This window comes from Pistacia vera, unplaced genomic scaffold, assembly GCF_008641045.1.
Source record: "Pistacia vera cultivar Batoury unplaced genomic scaffold, PisVer_v2 Contig723, whole genome shotgun sequence".
NCBI classification, from domain to species: Eukaryota; Viridiplantae; Streptophyta; class Magnoliopsida; order Sapindales; family Anacardiaceae; genus Pistacia; species Pistacia vera.
Window position 1 is genome coordinate 524,696 of NW_022196583.1, and position 23,173 is coordinate 547,868.

A 23,173-nucleotide genomic window follows, 5' to 3' on the forward strand; every position below is an offset into this window, starting at 1 on the left:
ATTTATATTTATAATTTATAATTTATTCATATTATTTATTTATATTATTCAATTTTTTTCTATTTTTCAATATCATCATAATTTCATATTATTATTTAATTTCTTTTCATTTTAATTATTTATTATTTTATCATAAATTTATAATGGCTTCCCCAAATGAGTTTTATATTCCATCCACCGAAGAAATGGAAGGCTTCAATACATTTTCACCATTTCCTCCAAAGGAAGCAGTTGCAATTCCACAACCACATTCGATCGGGATGAGGTGTAGCTAAACACATGCGAGCTGCGAGTCAACGGGCACGAGCATATCCCAACTTCCCCGACCGTCAAAGAGGGTCATGTCCGATGTATGGCGATACTTCACCAAATCAAAACGGCCAAAGACAAATGGGGAGGGGGAAGAATCGTGTGGGATATGCAATTTCTGTGGAACCATTATTGGCGTTGAGAAGGGGACTTCGACGATGCGACGACACGTGGAGAAGAAGCACCCCCAAATAATGTAGTTGCCCGATGCATCTTCAAGCAGATCAGGTAGACAAATTCAAACTCAACTTAATTTTAATCTACAATCCTCAACTCTCTTAACATGACTATACAATGCAGATGTTGCACGAGAGGAAATAGCAAGATATATAGTTGCTACGGAGTCTCCCATTTATTTATCTGAAATCCTTTTTTTATTCATATGGTTAAAACTGCATTTTGTTCAACATATACCCCTGTTAATAGAACTACAAGTAGAAGAGATATACTAAAACTTTATAACAAAATAAATAATAAACTTAAAAATGAATTTCAAAATTTTATGAATATATCTATTGCACTTACATCAGACATATGGGCTTGTAGATCAAAAACCGATTTTTTAACTGTCACAGTACATTTCTTAGATCATAATTGGGGTTTACAACAAAAATTGATAGGTTTTAAACCATTATATGAAAAGCATAGTGCTGAAACTATTTATTTTACAATTATTGAAGTTTTGCAAGAATATTTATTAACTGATAGAGTTGTAGCACTAACGCTTGATAATGTAGCTGCTAACACCGTGGCAATCTCTTTATTTGAAAAGAGATTGGATCCGCATGGTGAAGGCACATTTTTTCACCAGAGATGTGCTTGCCACATCATCAATTTGATAGTTAAAGCAGATTTAGATGCTATACATTCGAAGATGGAGAGGATGCACAGAGCTATCGGATTTATCGTCAGTGGTAGCAATAAAAGATGGCAGGAGTACGTCAAATATTGTAAGCAAGAGGACCACCCACCGGTTCGACCTTTGAAGTTATGTACATATATGCCTATTCGTTGGAACTCTACCTACTTGATGTTGGAAAAAGCTTTACCAACAGCGAAACAAATTGCAGATTTCGTTAACCAGAAGAACCATCCAGAGGAAGTTGTCAACTATGATGATTGGGCGGCTTGTGAACTTTTTTTATTCATTTCTTCAAATTTTTTATGATGCTACTAATACATTAAGTGGTATTTATTATCCAACTACTAATTTATTGTTAGATATTTTACTTCAAATTGCTAAAACTTTTGCTCAATATAGATATAATAACATTTTAAGTGAAATTGTTTTAAATATGGAAGAAAAATATAAGAGATATTGTTTAGATATTCCATTCTTATATGGATTAGGCCTTGTTCTAGATCCTTGGTTTAAATTACACGTAGTTAACTATATAATTACTGAGATAGGCCAGCATTTAGGATATGATTATACGTCTTATTTGACTGACTTTAAACAAAAATTGGATAGCCTTTTTTCTTTATATGAGAACAGATACAATGGACATAGAAGTGGAAGTGGAACGTTCAGGAGAGAGGATTTGGACCTTAATGCAGCCCTCCGTTAAGGATCAAACAAGTGAACGTATGTGGAACGTGGCGGAAGTAGCAGCTCTGGCTCATACATACATGGACCAAATGAGTTGAATCGCTACCTACAAGTGGACTTGTCCTTTATGACGATGAAGGAGCAACATGATATGGATATTCTTCAATGGTGGAACCAACATGAAAGTCGATTTCCCATTGTAGCCCAAATGGCACATGACATTTTATCTGTGCCGGTTTCTACAATTGCATCCGAGTCAACATTTTCAATGAGTGGTCGGATTGTTGAAGATAGAAGATGTTCTTTAATCGATGAGATGATTGAAGTGATAATGTGTTTACGGGATTGGACTCATGCAGAAAGAAGACTACAATAGCACCCTGAAGATCCCGAACTACTCAAACTTTTTAGGAATACAGATTTGAATGATGTAAATATTGTTGACGATGAAAATAAATAATTTAATTAAAAAAATTATTTAATTGTTTATTTGTGAAGCGTGAATGTGTGAAACGTGAATTTATGTTAAAAATTAAAATTAACTATTAATTAATTTATTATTTTTTAAAATTAATTAAATTTTTAGAAACTTACTAATTTACCCCTAAAAAATATTAAAAACCCCCAACAAAATTTTATTTCGCCCCCAAAATATAAAAAAATATCGGGGGGGGCGGGGGGGCGATTGTCCAGGCCTATAGGACCAGTCCTTAGAACCAGTCTGGGTCCTTATTTTGCTCATGGGCCTGGGACCCATGAGCAACTAGTCCTATTTGGGACTAGTCCCAAAGGACCATCCCAAATGGGCCCAGGCCCGGGCCTGCTTGGGACTGGTCCCTGCCCACCTCTAGTTTCAACTGTTATAATATTAATAAATTGGAGTAATTTGGTTGTTACTATATTAATTCTTGGGAGAGTAACATCCAAATATTTTTTGTGTATAAAAAGACCGATTCCTTTTCATTTGTGTGAGAGACTCCAATTGTTTTTTGCTCCCATTTTCATATTGTGTCAAAACACCTTGTAGTTCTCATTGTTGATATCATATCATCATTGCACAGTTACTTCTCTATTACTGTTCTAAATCTCTATTAGAGTGTGCACTCGAAAAGGAGGTTCATCATTGTATCTTGGAGGCTAGTCTATTGTTAAGCCTTTTTGCACCACGAAGATTCTTCAGTAGAGGTGGAATTCTGATCTTAAGGATAGTGCTTTTGCACGCCTTGACGCTGCCGTAATGTTGCTGTTTTGTTGCTGTGTTCATTGCTGTCTCGTTACTGTTTTGCTGCTGTCTCGCTGCTGTCTTTCCTGCTGTTTTGTTGCTGTTCTTCCACTGTTTTCTGCTGTTGTTTTGTTGCTTATTTGTATTAAAATTCAACACTAATAGGGGTAGTTATTCGATTTCTTATCCGACCGATAGTTCCAATGTCTCAAAGGATTAGTTAAGGTGTGTCTAAGCGAGCTCGAACACTCCTCATTATCCAAAAAAGCAAAAAAAAAAAAAAAAATGATTAAAGCAGTCTAAACAAAAATTATAGTCAACTTGCTTGTACTATCTAGTCCAACATGTAAATTCTAACCATATTACCAAAGCGATGTGTAGTCCAAAAGGTTTAAAAGGGGCAAGGAAATTGAAGGAATAGAAGTGAAGGTTGTAAATTTGTAATTTCATTANGCGTAGCCTTTCGCCACCAACCTTGCCTTGTATCAGATGTCTTTCAAATTCGGAAATCCTTCTTTCTTTGCATATACCCATTTGCATCCAATTGCCTTCTTATTCTTTGGTAATTGAACAACCTCCCAAGTTTCATTCTTATGGAGAGACTGCATCTCTTCTTTCATGGCTTTCCTCCACTTACCATTTTCGGAACTGCAAGCTACTTCATTATAAGTGGAAGGAACTTCACCATCTTCAATTGGGAGTGCATAGGCCATTATATTAGCAAAACGAGTAGGCTTGCGAATTTCTCGTCTTGGCCTATTAACAGTAATTGATTCTTGTTGGGGTTCTTGGGAAGAATCATCTTCTTCATCTCCAATGAACTCCTCTATCATAGGAGTCTCATTTCCAGCTGGGCTAACTGATGTTGTTTCAAACTCCACGTGCTGCTGAGTATGCTCCACTTGTTGCGGAGTACTGAAAACCTTTATCTGGCTTCCTATTTTCTTTTCTAACGTAGAAGACTCATCAAATGTCACATCCCTACTAAACAGTATTTTTTTTCGAATTAGACACCAAAGACTGTATCCTTTCACACCTGAGGTAATCCCCATAAATACTGCTTTCTTTACTCTAGGATCTAACTTAGACTCTTTCACATGATAATAAGTAGTGGAACCAAAAACATGTAAAGAGTCATAATCAGAAACAGGTTTTCCAGACCATACCTCAATCGGCGTCTTGCCTTCAATTGCAGTTGACGGTAGACGATTAATGAGATGACACGCATATATAACTGTCTCAGCCTAAAACTCTTTGCCCAACCCAGAATTAGACAACATACACTAAACTTTCTCCAGTATAGTTCGATTCATGCGTTCTGCCGCCCCATTCTGCTGTGGTGTATTTCTTACTGTAAAGTGACGTACTATTCCTTCATCTTGGCAAACTTTCAAAAACGGATCACTACAATACTCCCCACCATTATCTGTACATAGCTGCTTGATCTTTCTGCCAGTCTGAGTTTCAATCATCTTTTTCCATTTAAGGAAAACACCAAATACATTATCTTTAGTTTTCATCACATACACCCAAACTCTTCTGGAAAAATCATCTACAAAAATGACAAAATAGTGCACACCTCCCAAGGATGTTGTTTTGGTAGGTCCCCACACATCAAAATGAACATAATCCAAAATACTCTTAGTATTATGGATTGCGGTGCCAAATTTCACTTTGTCTATTTTCCCAGAACACAATGCTCACAGAAATCCAGCTTACAGGTCTTTTTACCTTTCAATAAGCCTTGATTCACCAAACTAAGTAAGGCTTTTTCACTTACATGCCCCAAACGCGTATGCTACAGCTTGAGCATTTCTGAATTTGCATCCTTCTGCACGACTGCAGCTGTCGTTTCAATAACTGTACTACCATTATAGTAATACAAGTTGTTTCTTCTCATGCCTTTTATTACCACAAGAGCGCCTGAAGAAACTTTTAGAATTCCATCTCGCATATTCACCGTGAAGCCTTTAGACTCCAAAGCTCCCAAAGAGATGAGATTCTTTTTTAACTTTGGTACATACCGAACGTCTATCAGAGTTCTAGTTAAGCCATCATGATTCTTCAACCGAATTGAACCTATCCCAATTGTTTTACAAGCATCATCATTGCCCATAAGGGGAAAACAGAAAAAGCAAACAAAAAGCTTCAAAGCAATCTCTCTAATATCTATCTCGACTATTTTAAAAGCAAACCCCAAAATTAAAAACGAAAACAAAAACATAAACACAAATCAATCTCTCTCTTCTCTCGTTTGTCTTCTCCCCGAGACATGTATGAGAGAAACCTTGAGGATCAGCTTCCTCAATACGCATCCTCCCTCGTCATAGATCTCTCCTTCATCAACACCAACTCGCTTTCAGGTACTATTTCTTCTCACTTTCCAAATACCGTTTAATTCTCCACATTTGTCGTTTTTAATTCTTTTTTGAGCTTAGATCAAGTCTTTTTTGCTATGAGCTAGAGGTATGGCTATATTACAATGTGAGAATGATTTATTCATTTTTTTATTGTAGTAAAATTTAATGAAGTGAATGTAATCTATCTACTTGTGTTTTCTTCTCTTGCATTGAAATTGTACGTATTAACATAAACTTCACATTTGAACCACCGTTTCATTTTCTTTTGGTGAACAAGCAAGCACAAAAACGGAAAGTAACGGTAACTTTGAATTTTTATTCTTCTGAATATGAACATGACTGTTTTCTATTTTGACTTATGTGTTTATTTCTATCCCGTTAATTGCGAGATTTTTATTATTTATAAAATTATAAATCCCTATGATAGCTTAACTGCTAAAGCTTCTCTGGCTTCTTCCAGAGATATTGACATGTTCAGTATTCTCTACAAGAGCAAACTTGACAAAATAGCAGAATAATTAGTCAATAACCAAATTTACCCCAATATAATAAAATCAGTTTCCCTACTTGATGTGAAGTCTCAGGAGAGTGAGGAGGGTATAATCGTCTATGAAATTGTTCTTTCATTAAGTTGCGTTTAGACGACTTGCAAGCCAAGGAAAGATGCCTTACTCCTCTAGTGCCTACACGATCTCGAGGTGGTTAATGATTTTAGAAAATTTTGGTTCTTTAACTGTTCATTCATCGATGCTTGTGCATTGTGTCTGGTTGTGAGTTGTGATCCTCAAATGAAGGAATTTTCATTAGCTTCACGAGACCATTCATGTAATAACTTCCGCATCGAGATCTACCAAACATCGGTAGATCAATAAGAATTATATATATATTTTTATTATTTTAAATATACAAATAATTAGGATATAAACATAATGTCATTTAATTGTGCTCACATAGGCCTAGCCGAGTCTAATCATCTTCATAGGATGCTGAATTCGGCAGAGAGCTTCATTCAATAATGGACAACTTCATTAATGTAGCTAAACTGGTTGGTTTCTAATTAATCATTACCAGTTCATTGGATGTACATTAACATAGTATGTCAACGGGCGACTCTTGAGAGCTTGAAGCTTCTTTTAGGGTGAGCAGTAGTTCAATGTTTTTAGCAAATCTTTAGAAATTTGTTGGGTTTTGCAAGCTCGAAGGGCAAGATCATAGTTTAGGTGCCTGAAATGCCCACCACGACAAGAAATTTGCCCGAACCAGCAATGGAATCGAAATGGTCCAAGTCCATTTTATCTGTACTGTTGGCAAACAAACCACTTTGAAAGAGAACCGTATTACTATCTTTTAGGAACTAGTTTTATGTCCAGAATTTGTGGTCACTTGTTTGCTGGTCTATATTCTTCTTATATGCATGACTCCGGTCTCCAGTTTTGATGCTTGGGTTACGGTAGCGGTACACGATCTTATACGGATCTTTATGATAAATATGAGTGTGTTTTCTGCAAGCAGGTGAAAACTAATTAAACGAAATGAAATCCATTGCTTCTTTGATTAATGGCCTTATGTAGAAGAGTAGCTCTAAGGTGGAATGGAGACTGGTGCAAGATATGGCAACGAGAGGGTGCAGCATTTAAGGAGACTCGTGGTTTAGCCAATTCGGAACGGCTCCAATCCTTGGATGGCCAGATGTTTATGCGTTGATTTTTTCGGTAGCGAACTTGCTAGCATGGGTAGTTCGGGATTATAGCAGCGGAGCCTTGACGGAAATGGAAAGTAAGATTGATTGTTTCTTTAACTCGATGTGCTTATATTGGATTTTTCTTTCTTATGTAGTTACTTATTTGTTCTAAAGAGTTGACTTAGAAACTGAAAGCAAGCTTTATTAAGCTTTATTTTTGTAGTGTGATACAATATGCAGAAAATTACCACCACTATTTACGATTCCTTTTGCTGATTATACCGAGTGCTCTGTCAAGCAAATTTCATTTGGTGATGAACTGTGATGCAGGACTAAAGACTGCAAAGGTGGGCAGAATGTTTGGCGCAGAAGGTGTTTTCGAGTGAGCTTGGGTTGCTTTGTATCCTTTATATCAGAAGCATGGAATTCAGTCTTGCACCATAATTAGCATTTCATTTTTCTTGGTTAGACAGATAGGATCTACCATAAATTATTTAAATGAATAAAAGGGAAAAAAAAACTATTATCAGGAGAATGCAAGTGTAGGTTGTGGCGACAGAATTTTTTTTGAAATAGTAACAAGCTTTCTCGTGTTCACTCAAACTGAAAGCCTTGTATGAAGGTCTGTACATCTCAAACTGAATATCATGATATGTCTTGACACTTGCAGACTTTTCTTTAGTGAATTCAGCATTGGTCCTTTTCAAAAATGCATTTTGCCTTAACACTACTACAGATGTTTTTTTTCATTATGTTCCTATCAACAGGGGTACTTCAAAGTTTTACGCGTCCAGAGATTCGTGGCATTCTGGATGGTGGTCTGCAAAGATTATCATGTGGATTGTGACAGTCATCCCCTTTCTATTGCCTTCTTCTTATTCAGCTTTATGGTTCGTTAGATTACATTCTATAATCTCCCTAATTGTTAATTGAATCAAGGGTCTTTTACTTTGGATTTTCATTCATTTAGTTTATATATAGATGTGGGTCTTCATTATTTGGCAGGGGAGGTTGCGCACTTTGGTGCCGGGTACATTGATTCCTGTTATAATTTCTGTCTACAAAACATGTCAATCTTAGTAGTGTTGGTTGTTTAGGAAGTTAAGATTCTTCTAAATTTAGTCATTGAGCTGTAACGAGACTTTTATTAGTGACCTTTACCAAATTTTCTCGGGTCTTTCTCCTATCAGCTAATCAGCGTAATCAGCTTCATTACATGGCTAAACGATTGTTGTCTGTCTGAGAAAAATGCAGAAAGATGGTAATACCTTTCTCATTCTGGAGTTAGAAGCGGCATCCATTTAAGCACCTATTCTAGAAATGATTAAATTGCTTGGATTGTAAATATTGATATTTAATTCATTCTTTAATTGATAGATTGTTATACTACATATATTTGAGTGGTGCATATTTTCACCCAGACCAAAAAACGGGTAACCAATTGGTTTTCTGGCTGGTTTCAAGATTCTTTGGAATTATTTGAAACCACTTTTTGGACAGTGGAACATTTTGCCAATGCCAAACCATTGATCCCCTCAGTGACTCAGGGCTACGAAATAACTTATAAAAATTTCAGTCTCACCTGCAGAAACATTTATTTAAAATCTGAAGCCGTAGTTTATTTGAAGGAAAGAATTTCATGACCTATGTGCCAGTATTTATTGCTTGGATTCAATACTGACCAAAAATAACGTTTTGAACTGCAGCCACATCCATGTTATGCTAACTGCAACCACCGCATATGTTATATGCATAGTGGGGATCATAATGATGTACATTTGGTATACACCAGACCCTTCTTGCCTCCTCAACATTTTTCATTACATGGACACTGGTGCTCCTCAACTATGACCAGCGTCTCTCTGCCACCCAAAAGTAAGTTCTAATTAGCTCACATTCATTTCATTCAGATTATCATGTTCTAATATGAATTGAAATAGATGGCACATATTTGCTTGAAACAGGTAAATGTTGGTTCTTGGCTCCAGGGCTTTGGGGCTTTATGTGGTATTTATTGCGGGTGGGCCATTCGAAGGTATGGTGTAAAAGTCTTTGGTTGCCATGCCTTGATAAATTTCACAACTGATGCATTTTAAACTGCGTCCTCCATTTATCAGCTTTCAAAGTGCTATCTAATTTGGCCATAAATCTTCCCTTAATCACAAATCAAGAATTTACTGATGGAGAGGGAAGGAAGTGTCCATGGGTGTGGGTCTACCTATCCTACGGAACAGTGGTAATTTCACATTTAATTAAGAGAAGAAAAAAAAAAAAAAAAAAAAGATGAACAAAGAAAGCGAAAGCAGTGAAAGATAAAAGTTCCTGGCGAGTCCTTGGCTCACCAACTTAAAGAGCGCTTTAAAAAAAGCAGTATTTGAACGCAGTAGTTAATTCAAAAGGAGGATTATGTTCATTGGTGAATTTCAGTTTGCTTTTAACTTTATTGACCAGATTTTCTTTTGAATGAAGAGTTGGAACTTGCTTAATGGATAAATGGTGCTATTATCTATTGCTTCATTTTGCCTTTTGTTTCAAGTGAATTAAATTTAATTCCAGTTTTGTTTATACAGTGAACCTGCAGGGGAAAGTTGCAACAGGAAAGCAGAAGCTTCAAACAGAACGGACTGGCTACTATCATAGTATGACTTTCTTATGAGTTAAAACTTACAGACACTAGCTTTACTTACTGGATGCGTTTTAAAGTTTCAACGGTCTCAAGTGGTTTGGCCATCAATATTGTGCTCAACATTTGCTCAGTAAAAATTTACTACAAGACAAAAACTTCAAGTTTTGTGGATGAAACCGATTATATAAGCCCAGAAACCAAACTTTCAAACTCATTCCATGAGTAACATAAACATGCCAAATGCAGAAGGAGCAACCTAATTTTAATGTATAATCTGAAAGCAAATTCAGAGAAAAGATAGGAGAAGTTTTTGTGTTAAATATAGTTCATATTTGACCTTGAAAATAGGGTAGCTCATGTAATCTGCTGATAAAAACTTTTAAATTTTCATAATATTTTTGTTGCTGACAAATTAACAATTTCTTGCCTGGTATAATAATAGAAATCTCATATGTTGACAGAGCTTTGTTGTTGCACTACGCAATGGTCATTGCAACATTTTACAGGCATCGATTCAAAATGCTTCAGGTATGTGCCGCCACCTACATAATCTTTTAATCTCGTATAAATTATCCGCAAAATTGTCTGACAACAGCTGCAGTTCAGGAAGGATGAGCCACCAGCAGAGATGATGTTCCATACGGTTATGGTTTCTCATTTTGTTTTTGCCACTGGAGCCATGTACTTCGCAATGCTATGATTGGGTGGAATACACATCACACCATTAAAAAGTAGTCTTCAAACGAATTTCACATAATCAGTTAATGCATAAACAACCCCGAAGCATATCATTCTGTTTCTTTGATCGAGTTCAAAGTGATTTCCATATAATTTCAAACGCTTCTTGTTTCTCAGCTTTAAGTTTCTCTTGAGGTGCAGGTGGACAATTGATGTGGGTTGGACAAGCACTTGGGTCAGGATAGTTAATGATGGCTGGCAGTTTGTGTATATCGTAAGTATTTGACATGAAATTCATCCATTTATATTTGAATACGCTTGTCATAGTGAAAAAAATATTATAATTATATTTTTATTTGCAGTGTGGATGCTGGTGGCCCCAATCTTCCTGAAAAGCAGACAGTAGTGAATCGTCTGTGTAAAAGTCTCCAAATTATATTGTAACTGTTCACATTGCGGATGCTAGAAGAAATCGAGCTTGGCCAGAGCGATAGACACGCACACATGTACTCATCAGTCATCACATTATACAAATTCAATCTCGGCCTCACCCTACCCAAAGTATTATAGAAAAATATAGATGGGAAAATACAAATTTATCTGTACAATGCAAATGCAATTGATGGAATATTTTATAATGTCCCAATTCCTGACGGGGTTCTGCCCTGTAAGGACAATTTTTTTTTTTTTCCTTTTTTGCTAGGCTTCCCGATTCATTTTTTTAAAATACATAATATAAATATGGCTAAATTTTGTGCATTTACATTGGCCGATTATAATAAAATTACACTTTAAGTTTACATTCTTATTTATGGTAATTTTTACATTTTCACATCATTCTAGAACCATTTAGATTTTATTAAAAACATATAGAGAAAAATAATAATAAATAACTTCCCTTTGCATGTCTCTAAATTTCTGTATATATGTTTTTCTTCTTTCAATTGAATTTTCAAGAGTATTTTTCTATATAAATTCTTATCTACAAATTTATGCCACACAACGTTTTTATTAATATCTAAAAAAAAAAAAAAAAAAAAATCATTTTTCCCATTAATAAAATTAAAATAACAAACAAATAGTAATTTAAAATATACACTATCAAATGTACTAATATTTGAAGTTGGGGTTCGTGTTGTATAAAATTCTTATTTTCTACCCAAAACAATCCTTCTTCCATTATGATCCTTGATCTGGTCTGCCTTACATCACATCTCTGTTTCTTCAATTAGCATTTGATAAAACTCAACAAAAAAGGGAAAGATTAACTCACAACCTTATTTCTTATATGCCATGTACATAGAATTATATACAAAAGACTTAGAGTTCAAGAAAGAAAGAACAATATTGCTACACATAAAGAGAAAAAAGAAAGGAAAGAAGATAAACATGAGCATATATGCATAGAGCCGTTATCATTAACAAACTCCTTAAATTACTCCATGTATCACTTTCAGTTGTTGCACAACAAGTTCCATAGATTGCTCCTTCAATTCTGCTCCATAAACTTCCCCTCAAGTTAGAGCATATATGTCAACCATATCAACTTGCCAAGAAGAATGTTATGCAACGGAAACATAAATTCTAATGCTAGCTTATTGATATAATAATAACAAGTAGTAAAGCATAAATAATTACCAAATTAATGTAAAAATAAAGAATACCAGAAATTAACGAGGTTGGTATTAAAACCTACTCCTCGGGTGTTGCAAAAGAAAACTCCACTATCTCCAAACATTACAAACTTTGGCAATCAACAAATACCCAAAACAAATGGGAGATACAACAAACTTGAAAACTAAAGGGTCCTTAAAGAAAGAACCCTAAACAAAAGAAGTGTAATGGAATTACAACTTGGGATGCCAATAACAATTATTTGAGTCCTTATATATAGGCCCCAAAGTTTCCCACTTTTCAATCCTAATCATGTGGGACAAACTAACTTTTTTTGGCCTATTACATATAAGTCCCTAAACCTTTCTCCATTATCATTTCTACCCATGTGACTTTGCTAAAAGCCATTTTTCAACAATCTCCACCTTGGCGAATTAGCAAACCTTCAAAGTTTTGTATTCTTCTGTCAAATTTTGCAACACCTTCAAATGTGCCAAAAAGCACAATCAAGCTCGCAGGATGTTGATCAAGTTCAAACAGTAATAACTTAACATTGTCACCTTTTGTTAAGACATCTGCAGGATTCTCAGCAGTCCCAATCTTCTATAGAGATTTTCCTTCAGAAATAATTTCCGCACAAAGTGGTAACGAACATCTATATGCTTGGTGCGAAAGTGGAAATGGATTCTTTGCTAAGTGCATATCACTTGACTGTCAGAATAGATAGTGATCTTCTTGACTAATTTTCAATTCATCCATAGCCTTGTAACCAAATAGCTTCCTTCACAGCCTCTGTAACTGCCCATATTTTGCCTCTGTAGTAGACAAAGCAATGTAGATTGCAAAGAAGATTTCCTACTTACTGGAGCTCTAGCAAGGTAAATACATATCCAGTAGTTGACGACACTTGTCAAATCACCAGCATAATCAGAATCAACTAGCCAATAGCAAATTAACTAAGATTTTCATCCCGCTCAAAAACCAAACCAATGTTTACAGTACCTATAATATATCGTAAAATCACTCATAGTTGCCAATGTCCTTTACCAGGATATGCATATACCTGCTCACAATTCCAACTGCATGTGAAATGTTGGGTGTACACACCATTGAATACATCAAGCTACCAACCACATTTGAATAGGAACTTTTGACATATACTCTCGTTCTTCATGCGTACTTGGAGATAATGACGTACTAAGCTTTATATGAGGAGCAAGTGGAGAACTTACAGGTTTTGTATTTCAGTTATGGCAAAACGTTGTAAGACCTTCTTTAGATACTGCTTTGTGTCAAACAAACCTTGCCATTTCCTCTATCTCTAATTATCTCCATACGAGAATCTTCTTGGCTTCCCCTAAATCCTTCATCTCAAATTCTTAATTTAGTTGAGCTTTTAACTTCTCAATTTCTTCTACATTCTTTGAAGCAATCAACATATCATCACAATCATAACAATATAAGAGCAGATAAATGAGAGTATCACTTGTAACCTTTGAAAATACACACAGTTGTCAAATTGCTTCTTGTGTACTCCTGACCCATCATAAACCTATCAAATCGCTTGTACCACTGCCTCAGAGAGTGTTCAAACCATAAAGCGAATTTTTCAGTTTACAAAGTCAATCTTCCTTCCCAATAATCCTAAATCTTTCTGGCAGAGTCATATAGATTCCTCTTCCAAATCACCGTGTAGAAACGCGGTTTCACATCAAGTTGAACAAGTTCAAGATCATCTGAGCACCAAGGCCAACAAAATTCTAATGGAAGAATGCTTAAAACTAGAGAAAATACCTCATTGAAATCTATTCCTTCCTTCTGAGCATAGCATCTCTATCCGGGCTTTTCGGTGAGCTAAGCCTAGTGATGTTTGGTCTGCACTCACAGTTGGACCTATAACTTAGGTCTTCTCAAAAGGAGCCCACTCATGAGTGCGTTTAGTATCACTAATTTCAATCGACCCAAATTCGGTTAGGCCCTTATTCGATCTAACTCTTGCTTTTTGACATTTCAGGCTTTGCTGCGCAGACGGCGACGGAGACGCTCCAATTTGTTGAGAAAAGAAAAGACAGGGGCTTTGTTTTTTTTTTCGGCTACCTTTAACCTTTTACTACCCTCTTGATGATTTCAGGTGGTAAACAAAACAAGTAAGAACAAATAATAATAATAATAAATAATGGGTATGGCTAATGGCTTTCACGATAAAGTGTTAAATAGCTTTGATTAAAGGTTCACAACGGTTCCATGATTGACGCTAATGGAGTAACATCAGAAACTTTTTCCCCATCATAAAATTTGGCCACAATCCACAACAAGAAAACACGTGGCGACACGTGATTCAATTTCTGGTAAAAAGATGCTAACTTTTGACGACATTCTTACGTACACGTAGCTAGCCCAGAGTCCCAGACTTACAATACAAAGAAAAGAAAGGAAGTTAGTTTGATGAACATGGTCAAAAATTATACACTAAATAGATTCTGGTTAGTTTTGTCTTTTTGTTCTTTTTAGCTTATAAATAACCTCCGCTTAACTTAAAAAGCAGAAAGGGAATGTTCTTCCCTTTGATCTGTATCTGTATGCGGTGTGAATGATGAATCTTGATTTTAATAATTCTACAAACATCCTGCATGCATTATAAGAATCATTGATAATATAAAACTATAGTGTAGCTCCTTCTTTTGCTTTACAAAAAGACTTCCCAACTCATCATTAGACATAAGTCCATTGCCAGTCTAAAAGTAGAATGTCGCATTAATGGCGCTGGATAGGGGGAAGAGCACCGAGTCGGTGCTCATGTTGGTTAGTTTTGAGTTAAAATGTTAAATATATAGTGATTGTACCATTTCTTTTGCAGCCTATTATTGCTATTCAGACGTGCCTAACATGTTATCATGGGTTTATGTCAGTGCATGTCATATAATTTTGTAACATATTTCTGTTTATTTATTTCAAAAGAAATGTATATTTTACGTAAGAGTACGAATCTGTATTTCTAGCAGTTATGCATTAATAACTCCAACGGCAAGATGTTGACGTTACTTTTGCAAATGGGGAAAACAAACTGTATGACAAACTAAAATCCAATAAAATAATCTGAAAAAAGAGGTAACGTTTACTTGGACTCCATTATGGATTTCGTGGTTGGATGGGTAAAGCCAATCTAACAAAGATTTATGGAATTTAAGTCAAGCTACGACAGCATGCTTGGTTTGGCCAGGAATGCCTTACCCATACAAATTTTGGATTCAAACTTTGAGATCATTTATTATCGTATTATGATTTATTTGATCATTTTAGTTTATAGATTATTCAATAAACTTTGGATTATCACATTATGACTTATCTGATTTTTTAAGTTTGTGGACTCCCGATTACAAAAAAAATAAAAAAATAAAAATAATGACAGCATGCTTCAGATGGAAGGCTCAGTTTGGAAATTATTACACTTGGGAACAAATTAAAGAAAATCATTATTATTACACAAAACGCCAGACATAATTATCTTTAGCATGCATCAATAGTTTTCCCCTTGAGTGAATCCTCACTCAACTTTCTAACCACCATTGCAATTAATCCAATTAAGCAATATATAATACATCAACGCTCTCATTTTAAGTTTTTAAAGTAAGTACATTATACTATAATTAGTATAATATTTAATTACAACGTTGACATGTGTAAGTGTTAATTAATTACAATGATAACTAGTTAATTGAAAAAAGAAAAGAATAATTAAAAGAAGAGAGTAGACGGGGTATTAGATGTTATTCTAAATAGTGAAATAATATGCGGTTCTATCTTGAAAGATACGGTATGTAGCGGAAACATGAAGCTTACGGCGGGAAAACAGAAAAAAGCAAACAAAAAGCTTCAAAGCAATCTCTCTAATATCTATCTCGACTATTTTAAAGCAAACCCCAAAATTAAAAACGAAAACAAAAACATAAACACAAATCAATCTCTCTCTCTCTCTGTGTTCTCTCCCGGAGACATTGAGTGAGAGAAACCTGAGGATCAGCTTCCTCAATACGCATCCTCCTCCGTCATAGATCTCCTCCTCATCAACACCAACTCGCTTTCAGGTACTATTTTTTCTCACATTTCCAAATACCGTTTAATCTCCACATATTGTCGTTTTTTAATCTTTTTTTGAGCTTAGACAAGTTTTTTGCTATGAGCTAGAGGTATGGCTATATTACAATGTGAGAATGTTTATTCATTTTTTTTTATTGTAGTAAAATTTAATGAAGTGAATGTAATCTATCTACTTTGTTTTCTTCTCCTTGCTATTGAAAGAACTGTACAACATAAACTTACCATTTTTTTAATCTTTGAACCACCGTTTCATTTCTCGGTGAACAGCAAGCACACAAACAGAAAGGTAACGGTAACTTTGAATTTTTATTCTTCTGAAATATGAAAATGATCTGTTTCTTATTGACTTATTGTGTCTATTTCTATCCCGTTAATTGCGAGATTTTTATTTTTATAAAATTATAAATCCCGATAGCTTAACTGCTTAACAGCTTCTCTGGCTTCTTCCAGATATTGATATGACAGTTCAGTATTCTCTACAGAGCAAAACTTGACAAAATAGCAGAATAATAGTCAATAACCAAATTTACCCCATAAATAAAATCAGTTTCCCTACTTGATGTGAAGTCTCAGGAGAGTGAGGAGGGTATAATCGTCTATGAAATTGTTCTTTCATTAAGTTGCGTTTAGACGACTTGCAAGCCAAGGAAAGATCTTTACTCCTTCTAGTGCCTACACGCATCTCGAGGTGGTTAATGATTTTTAGAAAATTTTGGATTCTTTTAACTGTTCATTCATCGATGCTTGTGCGTGTGTCTGAGTTGTGAGTTGTGATCTCAAATGAAGGAATTTCATTAGCTTCACGAGTACCATTCATGTAATTAAATTCCGCATCGAGATCTAGCCAAACATCGGTAGATCAATAAGAATTAATATATATATTTTATATTTTAAATATACAAATAATTAGGATATATAACATTAATGTCATTTAATTTTGTGCTCACATAGCCTAGGAGTTAATCATCTTCATAGGATTGAATTCGGCAGAGAGCTTCATCAATAAGGACAACTTTCATTAATGTAGCTAAACTGTTTGGTTTACTAATTAATCATTTACCAGTTCATTGGATGATACATTATACATAGTTGTATGTCAACGGGCGAATCTTGAGAGCTTGAAGCTTTTTAGGGTGAGCAGTAGTTCAATGTTTTTAGCAAATCTTTAGAAATTTGGTGTTTTGCAAGCTCGAAGGGCAAGATCATAGTTTAGGTGCCTGAAATGCCCACCACGACAAGAAATTTGCCCGAACCAGCAATGGAATCGAAATGGTCCAAGTCATTTTATCTGTACTTGTTGGCAAACAAACACCTTTGAAAGAGAACCGTATTACTATCTTTTAGGAACTAGTTTTATGTCCAGAATTTGTGGTCACTTGTTTGCTGGTCTATATTCTTCTATATTGCATGACTCCGGTCTCCAGTTTTGATGCTTGGGTTACGGTAGCGGTACACGATTATACGGATCTTTTATGATAAATATGAGTGTGTTTTCTGCAATGCAGGTGAAAACTAATTAACGAAATGAAATCCATTGCTTCTTTGATTATGGCCTTATGTGATGAAGAGTAGCTTAAGGTGGAATGGAGACTGGTGCAAGATATGGCAACGAGAGGCGTGCAGCATTTAAGGATGACTCGTGGTTTAGCCAATTTCGGAACGGCTCCAATCCTTGGATGGCCAGATATGTTTATGCGTTGATTTTTCGGTAGCGAACTTGCTGCATGGGTAGGTTCGGGATTAAGCAGCGGAGCCTTGACGGAAATGGAAAGTAAGATTTGATTGTTTTCTTTAACTCGAGTGCATTATATTGGATTTTTCTTCTTATGTAGTTACTTATTTGTTCTAAAGAGTTGACTTAGAAACTGAAAGCAAGCTTTTATAAGCTTTATTTTGTAGTGTGTATACAATATGCAGAAAATTACCACCACCATATTTACCTTCCTTTGCTGATTATACCGAGGGCTTGTCAAGCAAATTTCACATTTGGTGATGAACTGTGATGCAGGACAAAGAACTGCAAAGGTGGGCATGAATGTTTGGGCGCAGAAGGTGTTCTTCGAGTGAGCTTGGGTTGCTTTGTATCCTTTATATCAGAAGCAGGAATTCAGTCTTTTGCACCATAATTAGCATTTCATTTTTCTTGGTTAGACAGATGGAGGATCTACCATTAAATTATTTCAAATGAATAAAAAAGGGAAAAAAAAACTATTATCAGGAGAATGCAAGTGTAGGTTGTGGCGACAGAATTTTTTTTGAAATAGCTAACAAGCTTTCTCGTGTTCACTCAAACTGAATGCCTTGTATGAGGTCTGTACATCTCAAACGAATATCATGATATGTCTTGACACTTGCAGACTTTATTCTTTAGCTGAATCTCCGCATTGGTCCTTTTCAAAAATTGCATTTTGCCTTAACACTACTACAGATGTTTTTTTTCATTATGTTCCTATCAACAGCTGGTACTTCAAAGTTATACGCGTCCAGAGATTCGTGGCATTCTGGATGGTGGTCTGCAAAGTTATCATGTGGATTGCCTTGACAGTCATCCCCTTTCTATTGCCTTCTTCCTTTATTCAGCTTTATGGTTCGTTAGATACATTCTATAAATTCTCCCTAATTGTTATATTCAAGGGTCTTATTACTTTGGATTTTCATCATTTAGTTATATATTTAATGTGTGGTCTTCATATATTTGGCAGGGGAGGTTGCGCACTTTGGTGCCGGGTACATTGATTCGTTATAATTTCCTGTCTACAAAACATGTACAATCTTAGTAGTGTTGGTTGTTAGGAAGTTAAGATTCTTCCTAAATTTAGTCATTGAGCTGTAACGAGACTTTTATTTAGTGACCTTTACCAAATTCTTTTCAGGGTTTTCTCCTAATTCAGCTAATCAGCGTAATCAGCTCTTACATGGCTAAACGATTGTTGTCTGTCTGAGAAAAATGCAGAAAGATGGGAATACTTTCTCCTCATTCTGGAGCTTAGAATGGGCATCCACATTTAAGCACTATTCTAGAAATGATAAATTGCTTGAGATTGTAAATATTGATATTTAATTCATTCTTATATTTGATAAGCTTGTTATACTACATATATTCTTGAGTGGTGCATATTTTCACCCAGACCAAAAACGGGTAACCAAATTGGTTTTCTGGCTGGTTTCAAGATTCTTGGAATTATTTGAAACCACTTTTTGGACAGTGGAACATTTTGCCAATGCCAAACATTGATCCCCCTCAGTGACTAGGGCTACGAAATAACTTATAAAATTTCAGTCTTCACCTGCAGAAACATTTATTTAAATTTCTGAAGCCGTAGTTTTATTTGAAGGAAGAAAATTTCAATGACCTATGTGCCAGTATTTATTGCGGATATCAATACTGACCAAAAATAACGTTTTGAACTGCAGCCACATCCATGTTATGCTAACTGCAACCACCGCATATGTTATATGCATAGTGGGGATCATAATGATGTACATTGGTATACACCAGACCCTTCTTGCTCCTCAACATTTTTTTCATTACATGGACACTGGTGCTCCTCCAACTATGACCAGCGTCTCTCTGCACCCAAAAGTAAGTTCTAATTAGCTCATTCATTCATTTCATTCAGATTATCATGTTCTAATATGAATTGAAATTAGATGGACATATTTGCTTGAAACAGGAAATGTTGGTTTCTTGGCTCCAGGGCTTATGGGGCTTTAGTGGTATTTATCTGCTGGTGTGCCATTCGAAGGTATGGTGTAAAAGTCTTTGGTGCCATGCCTTGATAAATTTCACTAACGATGCATTTTAACTGCGTCCTCCATAGTTATCAGCTTTCAAAGTGCTATCTAATTTGGCCATAAATCTTCCCTTAATCACAAATCAAGAATTTACTGATGGAGAGGGAAGGAAGTGCCATGGTGTGGGTCTACCTATCTAGACAGGTTTAATTTCACAATTAATTAAGAGAAGAAAAAAAAAAAAAAAAAAAAGAGAACAAAGAAAGCGAAAGCAGTGAAAGATAAAAGTTCCTGGCGAGTCCCTTGGCCACCAACTTAAAGAGCGCTTTAAAAAAAGCAGTATTTGAACGCAGTAGTTAATCAAAAGGAGGATATGTTCATTGGTGAATCTTCAGTTGCTTTAACTTTATTGACCAGATTTTTTTGAATGAAGAGTGGAACTTGTTTTATGGATAAATGAGGTGCTATATCTATTGCTTCATTTTGTCCTTTTTTGTTTCAAGTGAATTATTTAATTCCAGTTTTGTTTATACAGTGAACCTGCAGGGGAAAGTTGCAACAGGAAAGCAGAAGCTTCAAAAGAACGGACTGGCTTACTATCATAGTATGACTTTCTTATGAGTTATAACTTACAGACACTAGCTTACTTACTGGATGCGTTAAAAGTTTCAACGGTCTCAAGTGGTTTGGCCATCAATATTGTGCTAACATTTGCTCAGTAAAAATTTACTACAAGACAAAAACTTCAAGTTTGTGGATGAAACCGATTATATAAGCCCAGAAACCAAACTTTCAAACTCATTCCATGAGTAACATAAACATGCAAAATGAGAAGGATCAACCTTAATTTATGTATAATCTGAAAGCAAATTCAGAGAAAAGATAGGAGAAGTTTTGTGTTATAATATAGTTCATATTTGCTTGAAAATAGGGTAGCTCATGTAATCATGCTGATAAAAACTTTAAATTTTCATAATATTTTTGTTGCTGACAAATTAAACATTTCTTGCCCTGGTATAATAATAGAAATCTATATGTTGACAGAGCTTTGTTGTTGCACTACTTGCAATGGTCATTGCAACATTTTCTACAGGCATCGATTCAAAATGCTTTCAGGTATGTGCCGCCACCTACATAATCTTAACTCGTCATAAATTATCCGCAAAATTGTCTGACAACAGCTGCAGTTCAGGAAGGATGAGCCACCAGCAGAAGATGAGTTCCATACGGTTATGGTTTCTTTCATTTTGTTTTCGCCACTGGAGCCATGTACTTCGAATGCTACTGATTGGGTGGAATACACATACACCATAAAAAGTACGTCTTCAAACGAATTTCAATAATCAGTTAATGCATAAACAACCCCGAAGCATATCATTTGTATTTCTTTTGATCGAGTTCAAAGTGATTCCCATATAATTTCAAACGCTTCTTGTTTCTCAGCTTTAAGTTTCTCTTGAGGTGCAGGTGGACAATTGATGTGGGTTGGACAAGCACTTGGGTCAGGATAGGTAATGAATGGCTGGCAGTTTGTGTATATGTAAGTATTTGACATGAATCATCCATTTATAATTTGAATACGCTTGTCATAGTGAAAAATATTATTATATTATTTTATTTTGCCGTGTGGATGCTGGTGGCCCCAATCTTCCTGAAAAGCAGACAAGTAGATGAATCGTCTGTGTAAAAGTCTCCAAAATTATATTGTAACTGTTCACATTGCGGATGCTAGAAGAAATCGTGATTGGCCAGAGCGATAGTCACGCACAAAGTACTATCAGTCATCACATTATACAAATTCAATTCGGCCTCACCTACCCAAAGATATTATAGAAAAATATGATGGGAAAATACAAATTTATCTGTACATATGCAAATGCAATTGATGGAATATTTTATAATGTCCCAATTCCTGACGGGGTTCTGCCCTGTAAGGACAATTTTTTTTTTTTTCCTTTTTTGTAGGTTCCCGATTCATATTTTTTAAAATACATAATATAATATATGGCTAAATTTTGTGCATTTACATTGGCCGATTAATAATTAAAATTACACTTTAAGTTTACATTCTTATTATATGGTAATTTTTACATTTTCACATCATTCTAGAACCATTTAGATTTTATTAAAAACATATAGAGAAAAAAAATAATAATAATAACTTCCCTTTGCATGCTCTAAATTTCTTGTATATATGTTTCTTCTTTAATTGAATTTTAAAGAGTATTTTTCTATATAAATTCATTACAAATTTATGCACAACAACGTTTTATTAATATCTAAAAAAAAAAAAAAAAAAAAAAATCATTTTTCCCATTAATAAAATTAAATAACAAACAAATAGTAATTAATATTTACACTATCAAATGTACTAATATTGAAGTTGGGGTTCGTGTTGTATAAAAATCTTATTTTCTCCTACCAAAACAATCCTTCTTCCATTTGATCCTCTGATTTGGTCGTGCTTACATCACATCTTGTTTCTTCAATTAGCATTTGAAAACTCAACAAAAAAGGGAAAGATTAACTCACAACCTTATTTCTTATATGCCATGTACAATAGAATTTATATCAAAAGACTTAGAGTTCAAGAAAAGAAGAATCAAATATTGCTACACATAAAGAGAAAAAGAAAGGAAAGAAGATAAACATGAGCAATATATGCATAGAGCCGTTATCATTAACAAACTCCTTAAATTACTCCATGTATCACTTTCAGTTGTCTGCACAACAAGTTCCATAATTGCTCCTTCAATTCTGCTCCATAATACTTCCCTCAAGTTAGAGCATATATGTCAACCATATCCAACTTGCCAAGAAGAATGTTATGCAACGGAAACTAAATTCTAATGCAGCTTTTGAATAATAATAACAAGTAGTAAAGCAAAATAAATTACCAAAATTAAATGAAAAATAAAGAATACCAGAAATTAACGAGGTTTGGTATTAAAACCTACATCCTCGGGTGTTGCAAAAGAAAACTCCACTATCTCAAACATTACAAACTTTTGGGCAATAAACAAATACCCAAAACAAATGGGAGATACAACAAAACTTGAAAACTAAAGGGTCCTTAAAGAAAGAACCCTAAAACAAGAAGTGTAATGGAATTACAACTTGGATGCCTAATAACAATTATTTGAGTCCTTATATATAGGCCCCAAAGTTTCCCACTTTTCAATCCTATCAATGTGGGACAAACTAACTTTTTTTTTGGCCTATTACATATAAGTCCTAAACCTTTCTCATTATCATTTCTACCCATGTGACTTTGCTAAAAGCCATTTTTCAACAAATCTCC

General features: G+C 35.0%; 2 pseudogenes; both read left to right on the forward strand.

The window, feature by feature from the left end:
- Positions 1–6,455: 6,455 nt before the first annotated feature.
- LOC116114824 lies at positions 6,456–10,831 on the forward strand (annotated as a pseudogene).
- Positions 10,832–17,720: 6,889 nt separating this feature from the next.
- LOC116114839 lies at positions 17,721–21,608 on the forward strand (annotated as a pseudogene).
- The last annotated feature ends 1,565 nt before the right edge of the window (positions 21,609–23,173 follow it).